The following is a 14,105-nucleotide window of genomic DNA, read 5'->3' on the forward strand; positions in this document are numbered from 1 at the left end:
AGTATGTTTGGCAATTTCACTGTCTTCCTCAATAAATTCCAAAGTCTCCTTACAACCTCTAAGATAAATATAAACTCCTTTGTTTTGCATTCCAAAGCTTTCACAGTCTGGTCTTTTTCTATCTTTTCCGTCTTGAATATTACTCTTCTCCACACACTCTATCTTCTAGCCCACTGTCCTATTCACTGTTCTTCTCATGTAGCACTCCAATCTCTATCTGTAACTTTGCACCAATCAGCTCCCATACTTACAGTGCTCTCCTCACTTTCACCTCTTGGAATCCTTAGCCCCTAAGAAATGATGAGCAAGCAGATTTCAGAAAAACCTTGAAAGTCTTATATGAACTGGTACAAAGTGAAGCAAGCAGAACCAGCTGAACATTGTACACAGTAAAGTATAGGAAACCCTACTCTAGCCTGTCAATATCTTTTTTGAATTTTCACTCTTATCCAGTATATCAGCTACATCTTCTAGTTTTGTTTCATCTACAAATCTGATAAGTTAATGATAAAAATGTCAAATTGAAAAGAGATAAACACAATAACATTCGGCTGGAGATGTCTTGCCCAGTTGACATTAAAACATTTTTGACACTTCTCTCTTGAGTCTAACCATTTAATCAGATCCAAATTCGTCTAACTGTATTATTGTCTTCATTCACATATATTTATAATTTTTGAATTAAAAGCCTGATTTTATCTGCATAAACAATATCAATAACATCCCCCTGTAGGAGAATAGTAACTCTATCAAGAAAGAAGTAAGGTTAGTCTGGCATGACCTGCTCTCACTGCTTCCTTTCCTAGATATTCACTAATAATCTCTTTCATGATCTGTTTTAGAATTTTCCCAGGAATTCAAGTCCAGTTAATTGACCTACATTTTGCACACTTTATTATTTTCCCTTTAAAAAGAATGAAGCAAGTGCAACATCTCCCCTGCTCTCCACAGTTTTAAAAATATTTCTAGCAGTAACTAAGCAATCACAACTATCAAGCTTTTGGGTCCCTAATGATATAGTTTATTTTGAGGCATGGGGGAAATTAGCAAGGGAGGGGAGGAATGAATTATAGTTATAAAACTGGGCCAAGAAGATCTGGGGGTGGGAATATGGAATAATAGTTGAGAAAGCATTCCTTAAATACATCTTGTAGAAAACAATGGATGATGGAAAAGAGAAAAATAAGAGAAGTAAGATAATTTGTGACAACCAGACAAAGTTGTGTAAAGCAGTGGATGAAGGTCTTATACCTAGTCTGAAGATGGCCCCACGGGAAGCTGCTGAGAGGTTCAAAGAGGAGAAAAACTTAATCAAAGCAACAGCCTTCAGAACAGAGTTGGCAGTGGTGTTAACAGTCCCCTGGACAGACTTCTGAAAGCCTGGTCTGCTGAAGAGTAGTTTGTGTTAGTCTAGTCAGGAGCAGGTCTGTGGCCTGGGCAAGGAAAGAGAGGTTACTTCAAAGTAACTCAGTTAGCTAGAGATTCTGTATGCGTAGCAGCGTAATTGCTTGAGTTCTTTAAAATGCCTGACAAAGCTTTGGGGGTTATTGTAGTCATAATTGTCCAGCTTTTCTTAAGTGATCCTGTTTAGCAACAAGGATAAAAACAAACTCACCAGGCAAATCTACAAATCTATACTCTTTGGAAGCAGTGTAAACTTGATCCAATCAAACTTTCCCTTGGAGTTGCTTCTCTTCAGGCAATCAAGTATTAGTTGGGTGCTTCATATTTGACTCCACAAGTTACTGGAGAAGAGCAGGACAGTTACAAGTAGCTCCAGAAAGAATGAAGCTTCTGAGCCAAAGCTGAAAGGAAACAGCTGCAAATGTGTCTGATGACAAAAGGAAAGTTTGATGCTATAAAGATCAATATTGCCTAGGTAGGAAACTGGAATGTAAGACCTATGAACCAATATAAGCTGAGTGTGGTCAAACAGAAGATAGAAAGATTAAACATGGACATCTTGGGGATCAGTGAATTTGTGGTTGTATTTAATTCAAGTGATCACTATATATACCACTATTGCAAGAATCTTTAAGAAGAAATGGAGTAACCCTTATGGCTAATAAAAAGGTAAGAAAAGCAGTACTGGGATATAATCTTAAAAATGACAGAGTGATATGTGTTCGAATCCAACGCAAACCATTCAACATCTCAGTAATAATACTCTATGCTCCAATCACCGATGCCAAAAAGGCCAAGATGGTTGGCTCAGTTCTATGAGAGCCTACAACATCTTCTAGAAATAACATTAAAAAATATGTCACATTCATCATAAATGCTAAAGTAGGAAAGCAGAAGATAATAGGAATAATAGGTAAGTTTGACCTTGGAGTACAAAATTAAGCAGGGCACAGACAAATAGAGATTTGTCAAGTTAACTCACTGATCATAGCAAACATTCTTTTTTGACAACCTAAAAGGTGACTCTACTCCTGGACACCAACAGAGAAGTCAAATTGATTATGCATTTTTCAGCCAAAGATGGAGAAGCTGTATACAGTCAGTTAAAATAAGAACTGGAGTTTGACTGTGGCTCAGATTACGAACTTCTTATTTCAAAATTTAGACTTAAATGGCAGAAAGTGGGGAAAAGCTATTAAACCATCTAGGTATGAACTAAATAACATCCCTTATAAATATGAAGTGGAAGTGATGAATAGATTTAAGGGATTAGATCTGGTAGAGTGCCTGAAGAATTATGGGCAGAGGTTCACAATATTGTATAGGAGGCAGTAAAAATAAAACAAAACAAAAAACCAAAACACAACAAAGAATTCCCAAAGAAAAAGAAGAACAAGAAAGCAAAATGGTTACCTGATGAGGCTTTCCAAATAGCTGAGGAAAAAAGGAAAACAAAAGGGAAAGGAGAAAGGGAAAGATATATGCAAATGAATGCAGAATTCTGACCAGTTCTTGTTGGGCAACTCAGCTTCTCCTCCCTCCCCTCCCCTCTCCTTCCTTCCCCTTTCCTCTCTTCTCCTCTCCTCTCTTCTTCTCTCCTCTCCTTTCCTCTCCTCAGGGTGTTCTGCCCAAAGGAAGGTTAATTTTGATAGCTAAAACGTACCTAATTGACTTGGAGCTTACTAAGACCATGCCTTAAAACCCATTCACTCTGGATCACATTGTTTAGACAATAGGTCACTGTCTAAGCACCGCTTAATGGTTATTTTGGGGGGCCCTCCTGTCTCAGAATGAATATAGATAGTTTTCTATCTTTCTTTCTCTTTTGGCCAGCAACCCTGAGAGTCTTCCCTTCCCAGTTTGATTATTTGTTTATTTATTAAAGGGGCGATCCCTTGACTCACTCACTTTTTAAAGAGGCCTATTCACAGAATGGTTATTGCCTCAGTCAAAGTGAGAACTGGAAAAGTCCTTAGCTTCAAAAGGTTAAAGTCTCCCACTGCATCCTGGGCCATGTCCGGTCAACGTGATCTATATTTGGTCACTAGACCCCAATGTCTCTGGAGGGGAAAGTGAACTGGTGACTGCATAGCCCTTCCTTGCTAAAATACAATTCAGTTACAAGTCAGTCATCATCTCCCTGATGTCAGGGTCCTCTTCGAGAACAAAGGACAAACCATAATCACACAATAATGTTATCTTATTTCTTTCCCTTATATGCAAAGTACATCACGTAAAATGCCAGGCCTGACAAATCAAAAGCCAGAATCACGGTTGCAGGGAGAAATATCAACAGTCTCAGATATACAGATGATAGCACTCTAATGGCAGACAGTGAAGAAAAATTACGGAAACTCTTGATGAGGGTAAAAGAAGAGAGTGCAAAAGTTGGCTTGAAACTTAACATTAAAAAAGCAAACAAACAATTAACATTACGGAAACTGGTCCCATCACTTCCTGGCAAATAGAAGGAGAAGAAACAAAAGTAGTGTCAGATTTTATATTCTTAGACTCAAAGATCACTGCAGATGGCACCTGCAGTCATGAGATTAAAAGACGTTTGCTCCTTGGAAGGAAAGCTATGGCAAATCTGGAAAGCATACTAAAATACAGAGATATCACCTTGCCAACAATACTGAAATAAATTAATTCAGACTATTCACTGGAAGGTTAAATAATGAAGTTGAAGTTGAAAACTTTGGCCACATAATGAGAAGATAGGACTTATTGGAAAAGATCCTGATATTGGTAAGGATTGAAGGCAGAAGGAGAGGATGAGATGGATATAGAAGCCATGGACGTAAGCTTGGACGCACTTTGGGAGATAGTGAAGAATGGAAGGGTCTGGAGTGCTATGGTTCATGGGGTCAGGAAAAGTCAGGCTGGCATAGTGACACCTGCTAAGCTGGGAGGCTATACAATGATCAGAAGCAACATTTATTAAGCACCAAGCTGGAAGTCTAGATATAGCAATAAGACAACACACATTAGATAACGGGAACAATGAAGTGTGGAAATGTGTAGTACTGGTCTTTGCAGTTACCTGAATATGAGGATACCTTGACAGACCCATTGTCATGCTTTCCATTACTCTGCATTAGGAGTGTTTTATCACAGGTAGGCACAACCTCCACTCTATACTTATCTGACAGAGAAAATCCTCACATTCTCATAGGTCAACATAAGAGTCACATGAGGCCTCAAATTTCAAAGTACATTTAGATATTCCCTTATCTTAACAGTTTTATGATAACCCATGGTTAGCCAAGGGGGAAAAAATGTTGTGAACAAAAAACTGTTTCCTTTCAGATTACATTGCTGACTAATTCCTCCCCTCCCCCATGATGATGAAATTCCAGGATTTTGAAATTCTTCTGAAATATGTCTGGCACAATGGATAGAGTATTAGATTTGCAGTCAGGCAGACTTCAGACATTTACTAGTTGTGTGATCCTGGGCAAGTCAATTAACCTCTGCCTGCCTCAATTTTCTCATCTGTAAACTGGGGATAATAACAGAACCTACATCACAGAACTGTGTGAGAATAAAATGAGATGATAATTATGAAGCACATTTAAAGCCTCAAAATACTATAAAAATGCTAACTAATTTGGAACTCAGTTTTAAAATTTTTTTTATTTTTACAATCACTACCATAAAACTTAGATTTTTTTCCCTCTACTCACCCCCCCTACCACCTCCCTCCCTCCCCAAGACGGCATACAATTCTATATAGGATCTACACATACATTCCTATTGAATACATTTTCATTGTAGTCATGCTGTGTAGGAGAACTAAAATAAATGGGAGAAATCATATTACAAACCAAAACATAATACACACACATACACACAAACAAATGATCTGCTACATTCTGTGATTGAATTCCATAGATCTTTCTTTGAATGTGGAAGGCATTTTGCCTTAGAAGACCATTGGGAATTTTTTTTTTTTTATGTCCTTGTGTTGCTATGAAGATCCAAGTCTACCAGAAAAAACTCTCGCACACTGTGGTCATTGCTGTGCACAAAGTTCTCCTGGGTCTGCTCCTTTCTCTCAGCATTAGATCCTATAAGTCTTTCCAGGCCTCTCTGAAGTCTTCTTGTTCATCATTTCTCAAGGCACAAAAGTATTCCATTACATTCATATACCATGGTTTATTCAGACATTCCCCCTTGATTTCCAGTTTTTGGCCACTACAAAGAGTGCTGCTATAAATATGTTTGTACATGTGAGACCCTTTCCCATTTTTATGATCTCTTGGGGATACAGTCCTAGAAGCGATCTTGCTGAGTCAAAGGGTATGCACATTTTTGTAGCCCTTTGGGCATAGTTTGGAACTCAATTTTTAAAAAAAATGTATGTTTAAATTTTTTAATGTAATTGGGAAATATATTTAAAATTTATATTTTATAATAAGCATATTATAAAATATATCTAAAACATTTTTAAAAAGAAAACAATTAATGAAGCCAATTTATGACTGTGAATTGAAGGAAATGTAGAGTTGAAGTAGAGTTGAAATGAACCACAGAGACCTTTTCCATGACAAAGAATCTCCTCTATGATATTCCAATGAAGTGGTCATTCTTCTGCTAAGACTTCCAGTGTTTGGGAATCCACTACCACCAAAGGAAGCTCTTTGCATTTCTGGGTACCTTTCATTTGAGAAAATTTGTCCTCTTAAAATTGAACTGAATTCTTCACTTAGCAATTTCTACCCATTGCTCTTAATTCTCTCCTCTGGGACCAATCTGAACAAGTTTAATCAAATTTCCACAAAATAAATACTTTCATGTTCCTTCTAAGTTTTTTCTTTTACAGGACAAATAGTTCATCCAAAGAGTAACTGTTTGTCATGTTTGACTGTGATCATACTACCTTAATTACCCTTTTATAGAAACTTCAGCACAGAGGTATCTTTTCCAACATGGAGCACCCTGAACTGAAGACATCTGACCTGCTTAGACAATAACAGGATGATCTCCTCCACAGGTATGCTGTTAAATCAAGCCTTAATTTGTAGCTGGTTTCTCAGCTGTAAATGTTCACACTGAAAATTTAACAATTGGCTCTTGAGAGCCCATTCAAGCTAGCTCCAGAATACACCTATGACCATCTTTCTTCAGAACATTTTACTTTTATTAATGCAACCCAAAATTGTCATTGGCTTTTTTTTTTTTTTGCCGTTATGTGCCAATGTTGACTCATATTGAGACTGCAGTATACTAATATCCTCAGATCTTTTTTATACAAATTGTTGTCTAGCTGCATTTCCCACTTCCTGCATTTAGGTGACTTTTTTTTTTGAAGCTAAGGATAAGAATTTTAGAAAAAAATTCTATTAACCTCATAAAACCTAATGCTAACAAATTGATTTTTATAGGTTTTGGTTCTAGACTGTGGAGGTATTTTGGAACCCAAAACTATTATCTAGTATTGTAGCTGTTCCTCCTAGCTTTGTGTCATTGGCAAATTTTAAAAGTATGTCATTTGTTTTCTTTCAAATCATGTAAAAAATGTTGAACACAATAGGATTAAGAACAGATCCGTGGGACACAACCTGAGAAATATCTGTTCCATTAAAGATTCCTGTGTCTTGTCATTCAGTTCTGGATCTAGTTAACCATATTATCGTGGGCTAGCTAGCCCATGTCTTTCCATCTTGCCCACAAAATTGACCTTAGAGATTTTGTCAGATGCCTTGCTGAAATCCAAGCATACTTTGTGTATTCTTGTAAGACAGATAAACACAGCACACTTGAGAGCTGCTAGCACAGGTTCACTCTTGCTTTGCTCAGACAGAAAAGACACTAAGAAGGGGTTAATAATCTCACTTTATTCTAGTCTAGTTTTCTCAGAAGAGGTCACTGATAAAGAGAGCACAAACTCTTACGGCATTCCCTAAACACACTTCTCACAGGGGCTGTCAAGGGCTGGGGGCAACTACCGCTACCTCTCAATGGGATCAATTGAGACAGGCACAACTTGTGCTTCCCCTAAATCTCCTCAACCTCAGTGGGCCAGTTGAGGCAAACAGATTCCCCTCAAGCGTGGATGGGGGTCAGTCAAGGCACATACAGCATTCCAGCTTATGCACTCAACCCTAAGGCTCCCCATCCCTTGACCAGTGACCACCTGCTTTATAGACCAACTAACAAAGAAGGCATGTTGCCAGCAGCAGCCTCCCAAGGTGACATCACCGCATCCCTGTATCTGACTGAGCAGCCACAGTGGATGTTTATATTATTTACCATTACATAATGCCGCACAAGCATGGTGGAGATGCTCTGAACCATAGCTGTGGGGACTCATCTAGTACCTGGGAGCAGGAGATTGTTATGGCTGTGGATGGACACTGAACTCTAAGAAATAATCACAAAAATTCACTTTACACAAACTAAAATCCACCTTACATACAATGGCATTTCTCTAATCTTATAGTCTAGTAATCCTATCGAAAAGGAAGGAAGGAAATGAGCATTTATTAAGCATTTGCTATGCGCCAGGCATTGTGCTGAGTAAGCACTGGGGATACACATATAAATGAAAAGAAAGTTAGTCCCTATTTTAAAGGAGCTTACATTCTAATAGGAAAGACATCACATAAAAGAGAGATGAAAATCTGGAGAGAAAGGGGTGGAGATACCCAGTGTGGAAGCATGGTTTTAAAGTCTGAGAACTAGGACCAGAATCAGGAGAATAATGAAGGTTGACCTGTACTTCTCCATAAAATAGAGGCCCTGGAAGGTGCTTGTCAGTAGAAGAATGGCAAAGGGCAGAGTTGTTAGGGTTAGGGATAATCCAGGTTAAGATCACAAAGAGTTGTATGTTCCAGAGCAAGGAGTCAGCAGGGGCTGAGAGAAGTTCCAGGATGAGATAGTAGTAGGGGCATGGTTTTGAAGTCTGGAAGCCAGGAATATTGTTGGGAAGAGAATGAAGGTGGCCTGGGCCCCTCTGTAAAATAGAGGCCCCAGGAGGAGGAGAGTGTTACAGGGGAATGTTCTAGGTTAAGAAGAGGTAGTTTGTTTTTCCAGGGTGAGGAGGCCATGGGCACTGAAGGAAGTTTGAGGATGATCTAGCAGTTGTAATCAATCACCAAACATTTATTAAGCACCTACTCTGCCTTAAGCACTATGCTAGATGCTGGGAATACAAACAGAAAAGTGGGATAGTTCATGCCCTTAAGAATGTTAGGTTATACTGGAGAGTTAGGCTTTATGACCTGTCTTATTTGTAGTAATTCAGGGTTTTAGCTGTAATGCTTCTCCTTGAATCTCTGTCTTAAATATTCATCAATCATTCCTATACTAACATGTTCCAAAATTTTACTAAGAATAGAATTAAAGCTCTCTGAGTTAGTTTGCAGATATCAAATGTTTTTTATTTATTTTTGAAAAAAACCACAATATTTGCTAGATTTTTTTCAAGACTTTTGCCATTTTCCATAAGCTTTCAGAGGTCATTGATCATATCTACCAATTCTTTAAGTATCTGAAAATTGGTTTTTTTTGGATCTTGTAACTTGAGTTCATTGAAATGTCTTCGTAGTATGCACCTAGAAATTCAACTCTTTATGAACCGTTTTTGTTTCGAATCACCATGATATAATGGAAAGAGCACTGGTCTTGTTATAATAGACATGAAATCCATGATCCCGTAACCTAGCAAAGCTCTCATCCAACTAATGATCTGATCTTGGTAGTGTGCCTGATGTTGTCACGCGGTTCATGTGTAAGCACAAGTCTGTGAAGCCAGAGTGCCACAGGCTCATGTCACCAATCAAAACGATATTATTTACCGGGTCTCTTCTGTGAGAAGGAATGATCATTATGTATCACTACTTGGCCAATATAATTTTTCCAAGCAGCACCAATAACAAAATGGACACTGTTGTGAGTAGAAATAACTACAACAGAATACCTTAGAAAAGATAAAGACAGAGGTTAAATACTCTGAATCCAGCTGAAAAAGGGTATTGGGCTATATAACTGACCTCTGAAATCCCTTCTAGCTCCAAATATGGGATCCTGTGATTTGCTAAGTATATATCTTATTTATATTAATATTATTTTCAAATAATGTTATCATATAATTAATAGTTATGTTTATTATGTATTTACTTATATGCCTACGTGTTTCCCATTAGATTATAAACCCCTTAAAAGTAGGGACCATCTCACTTTTGTACCTCTAACAGGTAACAAAATATCTAGGACAGAGAGATATTGACTACTAAGTAGCACAGTAGATAGGGTTGGACCTGGAATCAGGCAGACCTGAGTTTAAGTCCAGCCTTAGACGCTTATTGGCTTTGTGACTCTGGGCAAGTCATTTAACCCTCTCTGCCTCAGTTTTCTTATCTGTAAAATGGGTATAATGGTAGCATCTACCTCCCAAGGGTTGTTGTGAGGATAAAATGCAGTAATGATCGTAGAGCACTAAGTAAACACTAAAGCATCGTATAAATGATACCTGATTAGTTAGTAGTAGTGGACACATTTGTTGATTGCAGAATGTTTTAATCAAGTTTATTGAGACAGTGAAAAAGAAAATCATTAAGCATCAAGTCTTAAACAATGTTTCGTTATAGCACATGGCTACCAGTGGTCCTGACTTTACTGCAGGTGGAAAAATGTCTTTACATTTTCTAGATCAATTTGTAGTTCATTTGCTGTCTAATTGGAAGAATTTCCTAGTAAGGACAATATTTATATCTAATAAATAAGCCTATAGTAGATAAACAATTAATGCTTGTTAAGTAATCAGTTGTGATTATTGGGGCCTCTCCACTGGTATTCTTTCTGCATTGGATCTTAATTTTGGTTTCCAGTTTGACAGATTTTTATAGAAAGTTTTCTTCCTTCCTTAAAATTTTAGCATAAAGGCCTTGATCATATTTATGTCTTTTGGTAGCTATATTCTTAACTGCCCTTATTAGATAAATACTATTCCTGACCAATAAAAGATTATACCTGTATCTTAAGGTGTGATACAGAAGTCCAAATTTCATTCTCAAATACCATCTTTTTACTTAGACACCCTAGTGGTGATGAAAATACTGCCTATGAGTCACTTTAAATTGTTTTCAATTTCCTACCCAGGACTTAGTAATTCTTATGATTTGTTTCCAAATGAATCATCAGAAGTGGGTAGGGATCATCAGAACTGTCAGGTCTGGATGAGTGGTAACTTTAGGCCAATAAGTTCAAGGGAAATGCCTCTGAAACACCCATTTTAGTCTGATCAGTTTATGGTCAACTTAGCACCCCTCCTTAGTCACTTCTTAGTGAGCTGCAAACCATCAGTTCATATCTCTTTTTTTCTCTGAATAGTATCCAAACTCTTTTGGTTGCATCTATGTACTTCATCATCCTCTTCTGGAGCATGAGAATCTTTTTTGTCAAAATGTCCAACTACTGGTGTGGAAAGACCCTTACACTTATACCAGGTTGTGGTTCCTTGGAGGATGAATACCCCAGGTATTCTGTTAGTCTACATTCATAGCTTCAGTCCTCTTTGATGTTTTTTTTAGCCATTTGGTTGACACAATTAAAGACATTTAATGAAGTAGTATAGTATTTATATTAGCACATTTTCCCCAAAGCAAGGGTATACTCTCCTACAAATACACATTCCATTAATGAGGAATGCTAACAATGACAAAGAACCTTCAGAAGGGTCATTTCCCAATGCTACTGATCTCTTGATATCTTCTCTTGATAGTTTTGTCCTAGTCCTTGATGGGATGAGGCTTCTCTGCTTGGTCAGTTTCCACTGCCTCCACTGCTGATTCAGACTCCTTCAGACCTTTACCATAGGATTAGTGGGAAGCCTCCCCAGTTCTATTATCTAAGTCTCAGCAGAAATTCTACTCTAGTCACTGAGATCTCTTTCTGCCAAAATCACTCACCAGGGTTGGTTTCTGTTTCAAAAATTCCTGGCAGGACAATTTATGCCCAAGTGCAACTTCATTATTTCTATAAATCATTAGCTAATTTCATGACTCTTCCAAATATCTCTAGGCCACTTAAAATCTCTTGCTCTTTGTGAGCTGCAAAAGCCCAATACCCTTACTATTGTATATATTGTATGTTATACTATTGTATAATAGAAATAATAATACTATCTAACATTTATATAGTACTTACTACGTACCAGGCACTATGCTACATGCCTTACAATTTTTATCTCATTTGATCATGACAACAACCCTGGAAGGTACGTGCTATTATTGTCCCCACTTTAAAGATGAAGAAACTGAGGCAAACTTGCCCAGGGTCACAGAGATGGTAAGTATCTGAGGCAGGATTTTAACTCACATCTTCTTGATCCAGGCCTGGTGTTCTATCCACTGAATCATCTAGCTGCCTAACAACTCAGAAACTACCACTTAACTCCAAAAGTTCAATGATTCTTCTTCCTTTGCTTCTGATGATCACATTCTTCCTTTAAATAGTCTTAGTACACAGGTTAATATTCCCCTGTCTCTTCAGATTCTTTTCTCTCTCCTGTCCCACTTTAAGCATTCCTTCCATAACATCAAACTCTTCCTTTGTAGTAGTGACAATAGAGTAGAGTAACATCTTTTGGGTCTGCGTGAGTAGGCAGAAAAGAAGTAATGCGCTTAGGGATAAGTAAACCAAGTTATGCCATGAAAGTTTCCATCAGTTACAATACAGTGGAGACAGTTTTAGGGACGGTTTTCTTGTAGGCAATTTTCTTCCTTCTCCACAATTTTAATTTAATACCATTTCAATCTGGACTGCAGACTTTGAGGATTGTAGCATTCCTCCCATTTCCAATTGACTATAAAGAATATTCTGATGCTTCTTTGTTGAGCAGAGAATGACTAGCTGTAATCCTTGCAGTAAGATAGAGGACCATGAAACCTTATCTAGCCTATGACTTGATCCTATGGATCACTGGGTCTTATCTTCTACCCTGCACCATCCAGATTCCCCAGGCATTATCATCTATGTTGCTACTGAACCTTGAGGATCTCTGGGTCTTTCTGTTTGCCCAGTAGCCATGCTCTTCAAATGCTGTATTTACTCCAATTAGAAGGTAAGCTCTTTGAGACTGAGCATTGACTTGCTTTTCTATCTATAGTCTTAGCATTGTGATTGGCACATAATTTCTTCATAAATATTCTATTCAATTGTTGGAAAAAGGACCAGAGAGTCATAATAGTTTGTTCCCAGAGGATACTGGATCAGTATGTCCTGTTAAAAAAAGACCAATACAAGGTTGAATATCATTAAGAAGAATATTTTAAATATACTAGAATATATTTATTTCCAAGGTCTCTTCTATCTCTATGACATTAGAAACTTTCATTTTGATAAAACAATGTCATTTCTATACTTAAAAACATGAAATAAATAGAACATGTCCAGAAAATGGTAACTAAAATGACTAGAAGAAACAAGGAGCTGCTATATAAGAACAAGCTAGAAAGATTAGAATTTAGCAGTTTGGAGAGATGAAGGCTTAGGAGGTAGGATTAAAGTCACAAATAACATGAGGGAGAACAACATGCTAACAATTTTTTTTTAAAGGCAAAGAGCCATGGCACCTTTTGAAAGAAAATAATTTAGGAACAACAAAGTCAAGTACTAAAAATGGTGAATATTAAACTTGTGGATATTGTTCCCTTCTCTTCCCCTTCTTCCCCTTTCCTCTCTCCACTAAAAGGTAGAACTGATAGGAAAAAAGAATTATTCCAAAAGGGTTTGGACAAATTTGTGAGTGACAGCACCATAAATGGCTACTAAGAAGAACTAAATCTCAACTGACCTTTAAGATAAACTTCAGGGAGAATAATCATACTCTTTTACATTAAAGATTCTTCTGGTCCTCTGTAAAATAACTTGTTGGTCCATCTCATGGTTGTTAGATATCCCAATTTAAATTTTAAATTGCTTTATAGGCTGAAGACTGCATAAGAGTTAGGAGTTAAATCCAAAGTTCTGGTCATGAACAAACTTTGGCATCTCTGTTTTTTATACAAGTTCATGACCACCTGTGCAGGGGAATTTTTCTCAGAAGTTGAGCCAAGCCCATGAAGAATAGGATCCTATCTTTATGAGAACAGGCCCAGAACTGGCCTTAGGATGAGTCAATCTCTCCTCACTAGTTTTCCTTCCTTTTCCCTCTCAAACACTAACAAGACCCAAACCCTTCCAAACAATTACAAGACTCAAAAAGCCAAAGCATAGTTCTGAAGTGAAGGAAACATGCAGCATCTTGTTTTCCCATGAGTTACCACCCTTGAACCCCCAGGAAGGGAAGTTTGTTAACATGTCAGAGATGGTACTTTTCCCACACAAAAGGGAATAACTAGGAAATCATCTTCAGATCTGCATATTCTACAACTCGAACCTTGACAAAGTCTTTGAGGACCACAGTATTTGTACTATCTCCAGATGGCTATAAAGAATATCCTTTATAAAATCATGTTGGATATGTAAACCTTATGTGTGTTTTTTCTTTTCCCCTTTCTTCATGTTTACCACATAATTGCTCATTTAGAGAAGCCATTGAAGTTAAATGTGTAAGTTGAAACAGGTAGGAGAAACAGATCAGTTCTCCTAATCTTAAAACTTCCTCCATTCAAATTGCTCCAGTGAGTGGCCCAAAATCACCTCCTTGGCAAACTCCCTGTATTGGATGACTCAACTTGGCAATTCTACTGTGC

The 14,105-nt window shown here is 37.6% G+C and overlaps 1 long non-coding RNA gene across 1 annotated transcript in view; it reads left to right on the plus strand.

The window, feature by feature from the left end:
- LOC140501907 (uncharacterized) overlaps positions 1 to 14,105 on the plus strand; it is a 79,590-nt gene that overhangs the window by 59,212 nt on the left and 6,273 nt on the right. Inside the window, exon 3 of the long non-coding RNA XR_011966412.1 lies at positions 6,306 to 6,400. This is a non-coding gene — a long non-coding RNA (uncharacterized lncRNA). The remainder of the gene's footprint in view (positions 1 to 6,305; positions 6,401 to 14,105) is intronic.

Source organism: Notamacropus eugenii, chromosome 4, assembly GCF_028372415.1.
Source record: "Notamacropus eugenii isolate mMacEug1 chromosome 4, mMacEug1.pri_v2, whole genome shotgun sequence".
Taxonomy (NCBI): Eukaryota; Metazoa; Chordata; class Mammalia; order Diprotodontia; family Macropodidae; genus Notamacropus; species Notamacropus eugenii.